Here is a 19,035-nt window from a genome sequence, read left to right as displayed (position 1 = left end):
CTATATGTATGTGGGCACAGAGTGGGTGTAGGACTAGCCCCTCCCTCCTCTAGCACCTCTTTTTTGTGGCTCTGCCCTCAGCCATGGCCTGTGCCCCTGATCTTTTAACTTTTTCAGGACGTAGGGCGTATGCATACGCCCTGCATACCAAGTCCTTAAGGATGTAGGGCGTATGCATACGCCCGTGGGAATTCCGGTTCCTGCCGCTAGCCGGTGGGGGACCGGAACGGGATGCCTGCTGTAATCATTCAACAAGCATCCCGGCACATTGTCGGCGATCGCAGAAAATCGCATTTCAATTCAAACATGCGATTTTCTGCTATTCCGGGCTGATGGGGTCTCTGTTACCCGATCACCCGGAAAATAGGGATGATTGGAGCTGTCAGTGACAGCCCCGATTATCCCGAGGGATAGGAGTGAGGTTGCAGTGCTGCAATCTCCTATCCCCTGCCATTAGTCAGAAATTAATTCTGACCAAAGGCAGCGCAAGACGGGGTTGCCATGGAAACCCCCCCCACTCTGCCCACCCCTGGATGTTGGGCAGTGCGGGGGGAGAGGATGGCAGTGGGTACCTGAACAGAAGATGCCGTGGGGACCGCCGATCATCGGTGGAGACTGCGGAGATCAGTGGCGCAGGTAAGGAAGCGATGGTGGGGGGGTCGGGGGGAGGATGGGGGCAGTAAAGCGATCTTTACTGCTGCCCTTCTAGTGGTTGCCAAACTGCAACTCACAGCATGCCCGGACAGCCATAGGCTGTCTAGGCATGCTGGGAGTTGTAGTTTTGCAACATCTGGAGGGTCACAGTTTGGACACCACTATTATAGTGGTGCCCAAACAGTGGCCCTCCAGGTGTTGCCAAACTACAACTCTCAGCATGCCTAGACTGCCCAGGCATTCTGGGAGTTGTAGTTCTGTGACATCTCTCCCTTCAGATTTTGCAATTTTTATGAAAATTTTTAAAATTGCTGCTATACTTTGAAGCCCTCTAATTTTTTCAAAAAGTTAAAATATCTCCATTTTATGATGTCAACACAAAGACATATTGTATTTGTGAATCAATATATAATTTATTTGGAATATCCATTTTCCTTACAAGCAGAGAGCTTCAAAGTTAGAAAAATGCTACATTTTCATGAAATTTGGGGATTTTTCACCAAAAAATGATGCAAATAACGACGAAAATTTACCACCAAAATAAAGTAGAATATGTCACGAAAAAACACTCAGAATAATCGGTAAAAGCGTCCCAGAGTTATTAATGCTTAAAATGACAGTGGTCAGATGTGCAAAAAAAGGGCTCAGTCCTTAAGGTAAAAAAGCGCTCAATCCTTAAGGGGTTAAAGACCCAACAAGGCCCCTGGTACTGGTGAAGGATGAATGGGTAAATTTACAGACTCATCTTGACAAAACTCTGCTGCCATCTACCGGGATGATGATAAGACAAGGGCGAGAAGAGGACAACGATCCCAAACACATAGGATACTCTCAAATGGTTCCACAGAACATAAAGCTCTATAAGGGCCGATCACATGACTTATATCCCATAGAAAATGTATGGAAAGAACTGAAGATCGTGATTCATAGAAGTGGCCCGCGGAACCTTCAGGATTTGAAAACAGTTTGTATTAAAGAATGGGACAAAATCCCCCCAGAACAATGCAGAACACTACAGTCTCCATACAGGAAGATGAAGACGTCATCACCAACAAAGGGTCTGTACAAAGGATTACAGAAATATCCGGAAATGTCTTCAATACTTATCCCTGTATCATTTCACATTATTACACATCATTTCTGATATTATTTATTATTTATAAATCACTTGGATTATTACCAACATCTGCTGAAAGTTTCACTTCAATAGTAACATATATATATTTAGAGGAAAATGGTGACGTTTTAAATACTTTCAGTTTCACCCGCTGGACAGCTCAACTACATGTACATTACACATATACAGCTCTACTGTGTACACATACAGCTCAGCTACATGCACATTACACATATACAGCTCTACTGTGTACACATACAGCTCAGCTACATGTACATTACATATATACAGCTCTACTGTATACACATACAGCTCAGCTACATGCACATTACACATATACAGCTCTACTGTGTACACATACAGCTCAGCTACATGTACATTACACATATACAGCACTACTGTGTACACATACAGCTCAGCTACATGTACATTACACATATACAGCTCTACTGTGTACACATACAGCTCAGCTACATGTACATTACACATATACAGCTCTACTGTGTACACATACAGCTCAGCTACATGCACATTACACATATACAGCTCTACTGTGTACACATACAGCTCAGTTACATGTACATTACACATATACAGCTCTACTGTGTACACATACAGCTCAGCTACATGTACATTACACATATACAGCTCTACTGTGTACACATACAGCTCAGCTACATGTACATTACACATATACAGCTCTACTGTGTACACATACAGCTCAGCTACATGTACATTACACATATACAGCACTACTGTGTACACATACAGCTCAGCTACATGTACATTACACATCTACAGCTCTACTGTGTACACATACAGCTCAGCTACATGTACATTACACATCTACAGCTCTACTGTGTACACATACAGCTCAGCTACATGTACATTACACATCTACAGCACTACTGTGTACACATACAGCTCAGCTACATGTACATTACACATATACAGCTCTACTGTGTACACATACAGCTCAGCTACATGTACATTACACATATACAGCTCTACTGTGTACACATACAGCTCAGCTACATGCACATTACACATATACAGCACTAATGTGTACACATACAGCTCAGCTACATGTACATTACACATATACAGCTCTACTGTGTACACATACAGCTCAGCTACATGTACATTACACATATACAGCTCTACTGTGTACACATACAGCTCAGCTACATGCACATTACACATATACAGCTCTACTGTGTACACATACAGCTCAGCTACATGTACATTACACATATACAGCTCTATTGTGTACACATACAGCTCAGCTACATGTACATTACACATATACAGCTCTACTGTGTACACATACAGCTCAGCTACATGTACATTACACATATACAGCTCTACTGTGTACACATACAGCTCAGCTACATGTACATTACACATATACAGCTCTACTGTGTACACATACAGCTCAGCTACATGCACATTACACATATACAGCTCTACTGTGTACACATACAGCTCAGCTACATGCACATTACACATATACAGCTCTACTGTGTACACATACAGCTCAGCTACATGTACATTACACATATACAGCTCTACTGTGTACACATACAGCTCAGCTACATGTACATTACACATATACAGCTCCACTGTGTACACATACAGCTCAGCTACATGCACATTACACATATACAGCTCCACTGTGTACACATACAGCTCAGCTACATGTACATTACACATATACAGCTCTACTGTGTACACATACAGCTCAGCTACATGCACATTACACATATACAGCTCTACTGTGTTAACATACAGCTCAGCTACATGCACATTACACATATACAGCTCTACTGTGTACACATACAGCTCAGCTACATGTACATTACACATATACAGCTCTACTGTGTACACATACAGCTCAGCTACATGCACATTACACATATACAGCTCTACTGTGTACACATACAGCTCAGCTACATGTACATTACACATATACAGCTCTACTGTGTACACATACAGCTCAGCTACATGTACATTACACATATACAGCTCTACTGTGTACACATACAGCTCAGCTACATGTACATTACACATATACAGCTCTACTGTGTACACATACAGCTCAGCTACATGTACATTACACATATACAGCTCTACTGTGTACACATACAGCTCAGCTACATGTACATTACACATATACAGCTCTACTGTGTACACATACAGCTCAGCTACATGTACATTACACATATACAGCTCTACTGTGTACACATACAGCTCAGCTACATGTACATTACACATATACAGCTCTACTGTGTACACATACAGCTCAGCTACATGTACATTACACATATACAGCTCTACTGTGTACACATACAGCTCAGCTACATGTACATTACACATATACAGCTCTACTGTATACACATACAGCACAGCTACATGTACATTACACATATACAGCTCTACTGTACACATACAGCTCAGCTACATGTGCATTACACATATACAGCTCTACTGTGTACACATACAGCTCAGCTACATGTACATTACACATAGACAGCTCTACTGTGTACACATACAGCTCAGCTACATGTACATTACACATATACAGCTCTACTGTGTACACATACAGCTCAGCTACATGTACATTACACATATACAGCTCTACTGTGTACACATACAGCTCAGCTACATGTACATTACACATATACAGCTCTACTGTGTACACATACAGCTCAGCTACATGTACATTACACATATACAGCTCTACTGTGTACACATACAGCTCAGCTACATGGGCATTACACATATACAGCTCTACTGTGTACACATACAGCTCAGCTACATGTACATTACACATATACAGCTCTACTGTGTACACATACAGCTCAGCTACATGGGCATTACACATATACAGCTCTACTGTGTACACATACAGCTCAGCTACATGCACATTACACATATACAGCTCTACTGTGTACACATACAGCCCAGCTACATGTACATTACACATATACAGCTCTACTGTGTACACATACAGCTCAGCTACATGCACATTACACATATACAGCTCTACTGTGTACACATACAGCTCAGCTACATGTACATTACACATATACAGCTCTACTGTGTACACATACAGCTCAGCTACATGCACATTACACATATACAGCTCTACTGTGTACACATACAGCTCAGCTACATGCACATTACACATATACAGCTCTACTGTGTACACATACAGCTCAGCTACATGTACATTACACATATACAGCACTAATGTGTACACATACAGCTCAGCTACATGTACATTACACATATACAGCTCTACTGTGTACACATACAGCTCAGCTACATGTACATTACACATATACAGCTCTACTGTGTACACATACAGCTCAGCTACATGCACATTACACATATACAGCTCTACTGTGTACACATACAGCTCAGCTACATGTACATTACACATATACAGCTCTACTGTGTACACATACAGCTCAGCTACATGCACATTACACATATACAGCTCTACTGTGTACACATACATCTCAGCTACATGTACATTACACATATACAGCTCTACTGTGTACACATACAGCTCAGCTACATGTACATTACACATATACAGCTCTACTGTGTACACATACAGCTCAGCTACATGCACATTACACATATACAGCTCTACTGTGTACACATACAGCTCAGCTACATGCACATTACACATATACAGCTCTACTGTGTACACATACAGCTCAGCTACATGTACATTACACATATACAGCTCTACTGTGTACACATACAGCTCAGCTACATGTACATTACACATATACAGCACTACTGTGTACACATACAGCTCAGCTACATGTACATTACACATATACAGCTCTACTGTGTACACATACAGCTCAGCTACATGTACATTACACATATACAGCTCTACTGTGTACACATACAGCTCAGCTACATGTACATTACACATATACAGCTCTACTGTACACATACAGCTCAGCTACATGTACATTACACACAGCTCTGCTGCAGACATTTATAACACACACATACACAGCTCTGCACCACGCACATCACACACACACAGCTCTGCTGCATACACATAACTTCAGCTCATCCAGCAGCGATCACAACCAGCACAGCAGAGTCCTGCATACACTGAGCAGATGAGCCTAGAGCAGCAGCCCCTGATCATGTGACTTCTCCTCCTCCATGTGACTGATCACATGACGGTGACATCATCACAGGTCCTGTAAGTACACGGCTCCTGTACAGTCTGCAGGTGGAGGTATATACGGTTGTGGTGACATCAGGAGCGCTGGGGGAGGGGACATTACTATTAACCCCTTCAGATCCACAAGGTTTTATGACTTAAGGAAGAAGATCACAAGATCCAGAACTTTCTGTGTATTTGTCTCTTTCTTTCTCTGTTGTTGTTTCTATTAGCAGCCGCCATTTCTCATTGTCTCCTCTTCTTCCCTTCAGGTTTCTCCAATCCAGGATCCTCTGCTGATATCTTCTATATAAGAGAATTCTCCTGGATGACCCATCAACCATGGAGAGAGACAGGAACAAGATGGCTGACAGGATCATAAACCTCACCCTACAGATACTCTTCCGGCTGACTGGAGAGGTGAGGGATTCTGGGAGTGATGTCACATGACCTCATTCTTATCTATGTAATAACAGATGGATATGTCTGGAGAGGTGAGGGATTCTGGGAGTGATGTCACATGACCTCATTCTTATCTATGTAATAACAGATGGATATGACTGGAGAGGTGAGGGATTCTGGGAGTGATGTCACATGACCTCATTCTTATCTATGTAATAACAGATGGATATGACTGGAGAGGTGAGGGATTCTGGGAGTGATGTCACATGACCTCATTCTTATCTATGTAATAACAGATGGATATGACTGGAGAGGTGAGGGATTCTGGGAGTGATGTCACATGACCTCATTCTTATCTATGTAATAACAGATGAATATGACTGGAGAGGTGAGGGATTCTGGGAGTGATGTCACATGACCTCATTCTTATATATGTAATCACAGATGGATATGACTGGAGAGGTGAGGGATTCTGGGAGTGATGTCACATGACCTCATTCTTATCTATGTAATAACAGATGGATATGACTGGACAGGTGAGGGATTCTGGGAGTGATGTCACATGACCTCATTCTTATCTATGGAATAACAGATGGATATGACTGGAGAGGTTAGGGATTCTGGGAGTTATGTCACATGACCTCATTCTTATCTATGTAATAACAGATGGATATGACTAGAGAGGTGAGGGATTCTGGGAGTGATGTCACATTACCTCATTCTTATCTATGTAATAACAGATAGATATGACTGGAGAGGTGATGGATTCTGGGAGTGATGTCACATGACCTCATTCTTATCTATGTAATAACAGATGGATATGACTGGAGAGGTGAGGGATTCTGGGAGTGATGTCACATGACCTCATTCTTATCTATGTAATAACAGATGGATATGACTGGAGAGGTGAGGGATTCTGGGAGTGATGTCACATGACCTCATTCTTATCTATGTAATAACAGATGGATATGACTGGAGAGGTGAGGGATTCTGGGAGTGATGTCACATGACCTCATTCTTATCTATATAATAACAGATGGATATGACTGGAGAGGTGAGGGATTCTGGGAGTGATGTCACATGACCTCATTCTTATCTATGTAATAACAGATGGATATGACTGGAGAGGTGAGGGATTCTGGGAGTGATGTCACATGACCTCATTCTTATCTATGTAATAACAGATGGATATGACTGGAGAGGTGAGGGATTCTGGGAGTGATGTCACATGACCTCATTCTTATCTATGTAATCACAGATGGATATGACTGGAGAGGTGAGGGATTCTGGGAATGTATGTAGTGATAATAATGTGTCTCTCCATACACAGGATTACACAGTAGTGAAGAAGTCCTCTAGTGGGCGCTGTCGGGCCCCTGTGTGTGAAGGATGGGGAAGAACCCTGAGCCCAATCCCGGGGCCCCCACCTGACTCCCTGATACATGAGGAAATGGATGAACAGAAGATCAGAGAACTCATCAACAAGATGATGGAGCTGCTGACTGGAGAGGTGACCCTGCTGGGACATTATACAGTAATGGAGGGGTCTGGTGATGACTGGAGAGGTGACACTGCTGGGACATTATACAGTAATGGAGGGGTCTGGTGATGACTGGAGAGGTGACACTGCTGGGACATTATACAGTAAAGGAGGAGTCTGGTGATGACTGGAGAGGTGACACTGCTGGGACATTATACAGTAATGGAGGGGTCTGGTGATGACTGGAGAGGTGACACTGCTGGGACATTATACAGTAATGGAGGGGTCTGGTGATGACTGGAGAGGTGACACTGCTGGGACATTATACAGTAATGGAGGGGTCTGGTGATGACTGGAGAGGTGACACTGCTGGGACATTATACAGTAATGGAGGGGTCTGGTGATGATTGGAGAGGTGACACTGCTGGGACATTATACAGTAATGGAGGGGTCTGGTGATGACTGGAGAGGTGACCCTGCTGGGACATTATACAGTAATGGAGGGGTCTGGTGATGACTGGAGAGGTGACACTGCTGGGACATTATACAGTAATGGAGGAGTCTGGTGATGACTGGAGAGGTGACACTGCTGGGACATTATACAGTAATGGAGGGGTCTGGTGATGACTGGAGAGGTGACACTGCTGGGACATTATACAGTAATGGAGGGGTCTGGTGATGACTAGAGAGGTGACACTGCTGGGACATTATACAGTAATGGAGGGGTCTGGTGATGACTGGAGAGGTGACACTGCTGGGAATGCTGGGACATTATACAGTAATGGAGGGGTCTGGTGATGACTGGAGAGGTGACACCGCTGGGACATTATACAGTAATGGAGGGGTCTGGTGATGACTGGAGAGGTGACACTGCTGGGACATTATACAGTAATGGAGGGGTCTGGTGATGACTGGAGAGGTGACACTGCTGGGACATTATACAGTAATGGAGGGGTCTGGTGATGACTGGAGAGGTGACCCTGCTGGGACATTATACAGTAATGGAGGGGTCTGGTGATGACTGGAGAGATGACACTGCTGGGACATTATACAGTAATGGAGGGGTCTGGTGATGACTGGAGAGGTGACACTGCTGGGACATTATACAGTAATGGAGGAGTCTGGTGATGACTGGAGAGGTGACACTGCTGGGAAATTATACAGTAATGGAGGGGTCTGGTGATGACTGGAGAGGTGACACTGCTGGGAATGCTGGGACATTATACAGTAATGGAGGGGTCTGGTGATGACTGGAGAGGTGACACTGCTGGGAATGCTGGGACATTATACAGTAATGGAGGGGTCTGGTGCTGACTGGAGAGGTGACCCTGCTGCAACATTATACAGTAATGGAGGGGTCTGGTGATGACTGGAGAGGTGACACTGCTGGGACATTATACAGTAATGGAGGGGTCTGGTGATGACTGGAGAGGTGACACTGCTGGGACATTATACAGTAATGGAGGGGTCTGGTGATGACTGGAGAGGTGACACTGCTGGGACATTATACAGTAATGGAGGGGTCTGGTGATGACTGGAGAGGTGACCCTGCTGGGACATTATACAGTAATGGAGGGGTCTGGTGATGACTGGAGAGGTGACCCTGCTGGGACATTATATAGTAATGGAGGGGTCTGGTGATGACTGGAGAGGTGACACTGCTGGGACATTATACAGTAATGGAGGGGTCTGGTGATGACTGGAGAGGTGACACTGCTGGGACATTATACAGTAATGGAAGGGTCTGGTGATGACTGGAGAGGTGACACTGCTGGGACATTATACAGTAGTGGAGGGGTCTGGTGATGACTGGAGAGGTGACACTGCTGGGACATTATACAGTAATGGAGGGGTCTGGTGATGACTGGAGAGGTGACACTGCTGGGAATGCTGGGACATTATACAGTAGTGGAGGGGTCTGGTGATGACTAGAGAGGTGACACTGCTGGGACATTATACAGTAATGGAGGGGTCTGGTGATGACTGGAGAGGTGACACTGCTGGGACATTATACAGTAATGGAGGGGTCTGGTGATGACTAGAGAGGTGACTCTGCTGGGAATGCTGGGACATTATACAGTACTGGAGGGGTCTGGTGATGACTGGAGAGGTGACACTGCTGGGAAATTATACAGTAATGGAGGGGTCTGGTGATGACTGGAGAGGTGACACTGCTGGGAATGCTGGGACATTATACAGTAATGGAGGGGTCTGGTGATGACTGGAGAGTTGACCCTGCTGGGAATGCTGGGACATTATACAGTAATGGAGGGGTCTGGTGATGACTGGAGAGGTGACCCTGCTGGGAATGCTGGGACATTATACAGTAATGGAGGGGTCTGGTGATGACTGGAGAGGTGACACTGCTGGGACATTATACAGTAATGGAGGGGTCTTGTGATGACTGGAGAGGGGACACTGCTGGGACATTATACAGTAATGGAGGGGTCTGGTGATGACTGGAGAGGTGACACTGCTGGGACATTATACAGTAATGGAGGGGTCTGGTGATGACTGGAGAGGTGACACTGCTGGGACATTATACAGTAATGGAGGGGTCTGGTGATGACTGGAGAGGTGACACTGCTGGGACATTATACAGTAATGGAGGGGTCTGGTGATGACTGGAGAGGTGACACTGCTGGGACATTATACAGTAATGGAGGGGTCTGGTGATGACTGGAGAGGTGACACTGCTGGGACATTATACAGTAATGGAGGGGTCTGGTGATGACTGGAGAGGTGACACTGCTGGGACATTATACAGTAATGGAGGGGTCTGGTGATGACTGGAGAGGTGACCCTGCTGGGACATTATACAGTAATGGAGGGGTCTGGTGATGACTGGAGAGGTGACACTGCTAGGACATTATACAGTAATGGAGGGGTCTGGTGATGACTGGAGAGGTGACCCTGCTGGGACATTATACAGTAATGGAGGGGTCTGGTGATGACTGGAGAGGTGACACTGCTGGGACATTATACAGTAATGGAGGGGTCTGGTGATGACTGGAGAGGTGACCCTGCTGGGACATTATACAGTAATGGAGGGGTCTGGTGATGACTGGAGAGGTGACACTGCTGGGACATTATACAGTAATGGAGGAGTCTGGTGATGACTGGAGAGGTGACACTGCTGGGACATTATACAGTAATGGAGGGGTCTGGTGATGACTGGAGAGGTGACCCTGCTGGGACATTATACAGTAATGGAGGGGTCTGGTGATGACTGGAGAGGTGACACTGCTGGGACATTATACAGTAATGGAGGGGTCTGGTGATGACTAGAGAGGTGACACTGCTGGGACATTATACAGTAATGGAGGGGTCTGGTGATGACTGGAGAGGGGACACTGCTGGGACATTATACAGTAATGGAGGGGTCTGGTGATGACTGGAGAGGTGACACTGCTGGGACATTATACAGTAATGGAGGGGTCTGGTGATGACTGGAGAGGTGACACTGCTGGGAATGCTGGGACATTATACAGTAATGGAGGGGTCTGGTGATGACTGGAGAGGTGACACTACTGGGAATGCTGGGACATTATACAGTAATGGAGGGGTCTGGTGATGACTGGAGAGGTGACACTGCTGGGAATGCTGGGACATTATACAGTAATGGAGGGGTCTGGTGATGACTGGAGAGGTGACACTGCTGGGACATTATACAGTAATGGAGGGGTCTGGTGATGACTGGAGAGGTGACACTGCTGGGACATTATACAGTAATGGAGGGGTCTGGTGATGACTGGAGAGGTGACACTGCTGGGACATTGTACAGTAATGGAGGGGTCTGGTGATGACTGGAGAGGTGACACTGCTGGGAATGCTGGGACATTATACAGTAACACCACTGGAGGGGTCGGGGTGATGACTGTATCATTATGTGTCAGGTTCCTATAAGGTGTCAGGACGTGGCGGTCTACTTCTCCATGGAGGAGTGGGAGTATGTAGAAGGACACAAGGATCAGTACAAGGATCAGGTTATGATGGAGGATCAGCAGCCCCTCACATCACCAGGTAATAGACATGACTATATAAACATGTCCTCTCATTATTTGTATGTAAAGAATGAATTCAGTCTCTGTATGTGTTCCCTACAGTGAGATCCAGTAAGAGAACAGCACTAGAGAGGTGTCCCCGTTCTCTTCTTCCACAGGATGATCAGGTAGATGGAGATATTCCCTAAGATCTGTAGAAGGGCTGTGAAGCTCCTGTGGTCAGTCCCCTCACCCTCCATGACTCCTCATCTATAACATCCCACGTGACTTCTACGGTCTGATGACTTTTACAATATTCCTTCCACATCTTATGAATCAGGGTGAAGATCCGAACAATATTAATGCTCCAGAGACAGATGTGAGCGATGATGAGCAGTATAAGGAGGATATTCCTACAGGGAAAGATCTGATCTATATTAATGCTACAAACATAAACGAAGAAGAAGAGACAGATGTGAGCAGTGATGAGCAGTATAAGGAGGACATTCCTACAGAGAAAGATCTGATCTATAGTAATACCACAGACTTAAGGGAAGAAGAAGAGACAGATGTGAGCAGTGATGATCAGTATGAGAAGGACATTCCTACAGAGAAAGATCTGATCTATAGTAATAAGACAGACTTAAGGGAAGGAGAAGAAAAGACAGATGTGAGCAGTGATGAGCAGTATCAGAAGGACATTCCTACAGAGAAAGATCTGATCTATAGTAATACCACAGACTTAAGGGAAGAAGAAGAAGAGACAAATATGAGCAGTGATGAGCAGTATAAGGAAGACATTCCTACAGGTAACCACCCAGGTGAGTAGTAGCCACTAATTGCAGAGAACAGTCACAGATTCTGCTCAGTCACCGACTGTAATAATTTTTTATGGAATTTTTTAAAGGGGTACTCCGATGAATAACAATTCTTTTTAGTAGCAAACGTATACATTTTATTGTAAAATCGAAAGATTGCATAAAAAGGAAACAGTTCGGGACGCAACCCGAATAAAATAGAAAGTAATAAAACTCTGTAACAAACAGTGGGCATGCAATGTCAGCTTACATATAGAGCAGCACATATACAAGAGAACAAAATTGTCAGTGCGTAGAGAATAATACAGAGTAAAGGTATACCTAACATCAGGACAATAGGACGAAGACATCCAGGGGGACCACAAACAATCAAAATGAGCAACCACATCGTCTCTGATAGCATTGTCACATTCGACTAGTTGACACATTCGACTACCCTGTCGAGAGACAGGGAAGGAGATTTCCTATTTCCCGCCACGTGGATTCTAGCAGCCATAAGAATTAATTGAGCTAAGCGTAACAATTTATGGGGCACGACTAAGAAGGCAGAAGGTTGGATGAAGCGGGCAAGCAAATCCAGTGACTTCCCTGAGAAGAGAGATCACGGATGACCAAAATCTCCTAATCAATGGACATGACCACCAGGTATGATGCATAGTACCAAGGTGGGAGCAGCCTCGGAAGCACAGTGGCGGGGAAGGAGGAAAGATCCTATTCAGTCTTGTAGGGACATAATAGGCTCAATGTAGAATTTTGAGAGATGTCTCCGTAAGAGACCTGCCAACTACCCCTACTGAGGGAGGTACAGCATGAGTGCCATACAGTGAGCGGTAGGGATGTGCGAAAGGCAGCCTCCCATTGTAACATAAATGTCAACTAAACATAAGACGGAGGTGCATTCATGTGGCTATAGAGCACCGAGAGTAACCCTTTACGGGTGGGAGAGTACAGCACTAAGCGTTCAAATCTAGAAAGAGGAGAGGAGGGGTGCAGAGAGGGTAAGAAGAGAAGAAAAGAGAAGACCTGATGTATCCTGAGGCATTCTGACTCCGGAGGATGGTAGCGAGACCGAAATTCGTCCAGTGTCAGAAGGCGACCCCTGAGGAGGAAGGCATAATAAGTCAACCGTTTCTGAGATGACCACCAGGAAAAGCCCAGGAGAGAAGGACGGGTTCCCCAATAAAGGAGTTAAAGGTGAAGAGAGAGACGAAAGTGGAAATGGACCAATCACCACAGAGAAAGAGAATACAAAGTGAGAAGAGCAGAGGAGGGAACGTAGTGGGAGAGAGGACCACAGGAGTGCAGGAAAGGTATGAGGCAGGAGCAGAGTGGATTCCAGGTGAACCCATATGGGAGTATCAGAGGGTGCAAAAGAACAGGCCAGCTGGCTCAATCGGGCAGCATAGTAATATTTAAGAAAGTTAGGGACAGAAAGACCACCTAGGCTCTTGTGGTAATGCATAATAGTGGAAGGAACCCTTGGACGTTTCTGTCACCAAATGAAGGAGGAGACTTCAAATTACAGTTTCCTGAGCTCGGCAGATGGGACCGGGATCAGCAGGGTCCGAAACAAATAAAGGAGTTTCGGCAAAATAACCATTTTCACAGTAGACACCCTGCTGACCAAGGGCAGATAAGGGACATCCCAGGAGCACATATCAGAACGGAGAGAACGGTACATTGGCAGGTAGTTAGCAGAATAGAGTTGGGAGATAGAAGGAGTAAGGGACAGGCCAAGATAAGAAAGGGTGGGGGCAGGGGCAGGCAAGTCGAAGTTGAGACAGATCAGCTTCTGAGTGTGTGAATGTTGCAGAAAAGGGTTTCAGAATCGAGGCATTGACCATCAGTCCAGAAAAGTGAGAGAAATCAGAGAGTAGACGGAAAAGGTTATGGAGGGAGGTTAGAGGGCGGGTAAGAGAGAGAAGGATGTCATCTGCAAAAAGGCACGCCTTGTAGTTCGAGGAGCCAATCGCAGCACCAGTAACATCAGGGGAAGAGCGGATGAGAGTCGCCAGGGGCTCCATGGCTAAAGCAAACAAGGCAGGTGACAAGGAATAACAATTCTTTTTAATCAACTGGTGCTAGAAAGTTATTCAGAATTGTAAATTACTTCTATTTACAAATCTTAACCCTTCCAGTACTTACCGTGTTTCTCTTATATTAATTTTAGTCACAAAAAACACACTAGGGTTTATTTTCAGGGTAGGGCTTATTTATTTACGGTATGTACCTTGAACAACATGGGGGGCTGTAGCAGTGTGGAGGATGGGGGGCTGTAGCAGTGTGGAGGATGGGGGGCTGCAGGAGTGTGGAGAATGGGGGGCTGGAGCAGTGTGGAGGATGGGGGGCTGGAGCAGTGTGGAGGATGGGGGGCTGGAGCAGTGTGGAGGATGGGGGGCTGTAGCAGTGTGGAGGATGGGGGAGGGGCTGCAGGAGTGTGGAGGATGGGGGGCTGTAGCAGTGTGGAGGATGGGGGGCTGTAGCAGTGTGGAGGATGGGGGGCTGTAGCAGTGTGGAGGATGGGGGGCTGTAGCAGTGTGGAGGATGGGTGGCTGTAGCAGTGTGGAGGATGCCGCATCCCCCCTATCTTCCACATTCCTGCAGCCCCCCCATCCTCCACACTCCTGCAGCACCCCATCCTCCACACTGCTACAGCACCCCATCCTCCACACTCCTGCAGCCCCCCCCATCTTCCACACTCCTGCAGCCCCCCATCCTCCACAATGCTACAGCACCCCATCCTCCACACTCCTACAGCCCCCCATCCTCCCTTTCCTCCGTCGTCCTCCACACTCCTACGGGGCCCCCCACCCCTCTGCCATTATAAAGTACAGTACACATTTTATCCCCAGCGGAGACCAGAACTTACCCACCTTCATACGGTAGAGTCCGCAACTTGTACTGTAAGGAAGCTGCAGCTCTCGGCGGCGGGATCTCCTTCTGTTGCTTAGCAGCAGGGGGCAGGGACACGTCCGTGACGGCGGCCGTGCATATGCGCGGACGTTTTAAAGCGACAGCGTCCCTGCCCCAGCTCATTTACGGTAACTTGCCGCGGGACCAGCCAAATGGGGGGGGGGGGGTCTGCGGGCATTACTGGCGGCCGCGGTCTGGATCTAGACCGCGGTCCGCCAGTTGATTACCCCTGGCCACGGTATCAGCTGCTGTATGCTCCACAGTGAGTTGTGTAGTTCTTTTCAGTCTCACCACACTGCTCTGCTGACACCTCTGTCCATGTCAGGAACTGTCCGGAGCAGGATTGGTTTGCTATGGGGAATTGCTCCTGCTCAGGAAAGTTCCTGACACTGACAGAGATATTAGCAGAGAGCATTGTGGTCAGACTGCAAAGAACTACACAACAAAAAGAACATACAGCAGCTATCGGCGATGTCCGGTATTAGCCTCAGGTCCTGGTTGCTGACAGAAACCGAGACCCACCGGGTATGAAGCGCGCTCAACTCCTGAGTGCACTTCACATAACTGAAGCCAGCAATGGACGTAAATATATGTCTATTGTGGTTAAGGTTCCCGGTTTAGGTTGTATTAGGTTGTATTGTGTCTGTAGTCAGTGACTGTGTTATGCAGCTGTCCTCACTCTGTATACATCATGCTGTGCTGAATGGGATTTTGTCATAGACTTCCATGGTCTGTACTTACACTGTACAGCTCTTTACTCACTTTTTATTAAAATAAGTTTAAATAAAAATAAAATAAAAAACGGAGTAAAAGATAACACTATGTTATACATATCGATCGTACCAACCTGATCTATGAGGAGAACAAGTCAATTTTACGGCACATAACATGATTGCTAGGACTCTGTCACTGCCGGGACTCTGCTATTTATACAACCTGTCTATGGTCGGCTCTAATGGATCAATGCAGTAAATACTGTACTGATCTGTATGAGCAATCCAATGACTGCTCATACAAGTCCTATAGAGGGACCAAACATTTCAAAGATGTTTTTAAAAATGTAAACTAACCCCTTTCAATAATTTTAATATTTTTGTTGTAATTTTTTTTTTAAAGTAGTAAAGTGTAACAAAAACTATACACATTAGATATCGCTGTGATTGTATGGACCGGACTTATATTTAATGCACAGTTAATACAATGTAAGATCGGTCCCACAAAAAAAAAGCTCTTAAACCCAGTGTAGAAGGAAAAATAAGAGTTATGGCTATGAGGAGAGGAGGGGAAAAAGAAAACACGATAGCTTAAATTTTTTGGGTTGTTAAGGGGTTAATACTGATAATAAAATCTGTGTTATTCTCTGCAGATTCTTGTAGCAGGAGATCAGAGGAGAATCTTATATCTTCAGATTATAAAGCAGATGATGATATCACACAAGATACATATGAAGAACATTCCATTATCCCAGATACACCCTCAGCCCTTCACAGCCAAGATCTGTCATCTCATCCTTATATACAGGTCCTGTCTTCTCAGTCATCACAGGATGTTCAGCAAAATAAAAGTCACAGAAGGGGTGTTGGACATCAACCAGCTCATACAGGAAAGAAACCATATTCATGCTCAGAATGTGGAAAATGTTTTACTCAGAAATCAAGTCTTGTAGTACATCAGAGAACTCACACAGGAGAGAAGCCATTTTCATGTTCAGAATGTGGAAAGTGTTTTACTGAGAAATCAAGTCTTGTTAAACATAAACGAGCTCATACAGGGGAGAAACCATATTTATGTGCAGAATGTGGGAAATGTTTTACTGAGAAATCAAAGCTTGTTCGACATCAAAGAACTCACACAGGAGTAAAGCCATTTTCATGCTCAGAATGTAGAAAATGTTTTACTCAGCATTCACATCTTGTTACACATCAAAGAACTCACAGAGATGAGAAGCCATTTTCATGTTCAGAATGTGGAAAATGTTATAATAAGAAATCAGGTCTTGTTCAGCATCAAAGAACTCACACAGGGGAGATGCCATTTTCATGCTCAGAATGTAGAAAATGTTTTACTGGCAAATCAAATCTTTTTACACATCAAAGAACTCACACAGGGGAGAAACCATATTCATGTTCAAAATGTGGGAAATGTTTTACTGAGAAATGCCGTCTTGTTAAACATAAACGAATTCACACAGGGGAGAAACCACATTCATGTTCAGAATGTGGGAAATGTTTTACTGAGAGATCCAGTCTTGTTAAACATAAACGAACTCACACAGGGGAGAAACCATATTCATGTTCAGAATGTGGGAAATATTTTTCTGACAAAACAAATCTTGTTCAACATCAAAGAACTCACACAGGGGAGAAGCCATTTTCATGCTCAGAGTGTGGGAAATGTTTTACTCAGCAATCACATCTTGTTACACATCAAAGAACTCACACAGGAGAGAAGCCATTTTGCTGTGCTGAGTGTGGAAAATGTTTTACTGTGAAATCAAGTCTTGTTAGACATCAAAGAACTCACACAAGGGAGAAGCCAATTCAGAGCAATTAATGATGCAGATAACACATCTATATATTAACCATGTACATAGGATATCTGACATTTATATATATATCATATACTGCATCTCCAAACTTGTTACCAAATGTTAATAAAAGTTTTCTTTCTTATATTATTTATTATTCTTATATTCATCTCCGCACACTAGACTTATAATAAATGTAATAATGTCCCTGACGGGGGCGTGGTCTGCATGGCTGCCTGAGCGGACGTGCCTTGAGGGAGCTCCTGCCATCCTGGATTAATATCCTTAAATTTCGTCAATATCCTGCTGCAATAGGGGCTCTGGCCCCTCTCTCGCACCCCCCTGCACCTGGGGACACCTGACGGGAGCATCCTTTCCCCCCCCTCTCTGCAAATAGAGGGTAGTGGATCCTGCGGGGAGTAGGCCGCAAGGCCGCGTGCTTACCTGGCTGCTGCTGACCGGGGGAGGAGATCCATGGACGCTGCTGGAGGTCTGTTGCTGAAGGACGCTGCTGGAGGACCGTATCCCTGCATACCGCCGCTGGTGGTGAGGACTACGCCGCCTGCCCGTGTTGCAGCAGTGTGGCGCAGAGAACATAGCTGCTGTGGCCTGTAGTGTGCGCCCGCCATCTTGAGCGCACGGAGCCTGTGTTCCGCCTCTCTGTGGGGCGTTGAGCAGTTGGCGTGTCGCGGGACGCCTGCGACACGATCCTGTATGACCGCCGGTGCATGAGGGAGCTGGAGTGGCGGTGAGAGTGAGCCGCGGAACGGGGGTGACGGAGGCTGCCTTGAAACGGTACTGTGCTGTCCCCACCTGGAGTGCCTGGTTGTGGGTGGTCCTGGCCGTTGAGGAGACTGCTGGGGAATAAGAGGTGCCTGGGGAGATTGCTTGTTCCTGGGGCCCCTGGCTTTGAAACTTCCCTAACTTGCTGGAGCCTTGCCTG

At 45.5% G+C, this 19,035-nt stretch overlaps 1 pseudogene; it reads left to right on the top strand.

Annotated features, from left to right (window-relative positions):
• LOC130298174 (oocyte zinc finger protein XlCOF7.1-like) overlaps positions 1–18,231 on the top strand; it is a 43,519-nt pseudogene extending 25,288 nt beyond the window's left edge.
• Positions 18,232–19,035: the final 804 nt, after the last annotated feature.

This window comes from Hyla sarda, assembly GCF_029499605.1.
Source record: "Hyla sarda isolate aHylSar1 chromosome 1 unlocalized genomic scaffold, aHylSar1.hap1 SUPER_1_unloc_3, whole genome shotgun sequence".
Taxonomy (NCBI): Eukaryota; Metazoa; Chordata; class Amphibia; order Anura; family Hylidae; genus Hyla; species Hyla sarda.
Note: the sequence above shows the minus strand (reverse complement) of the source record. Positions and strands in the feature narration are given on the sequence as shown.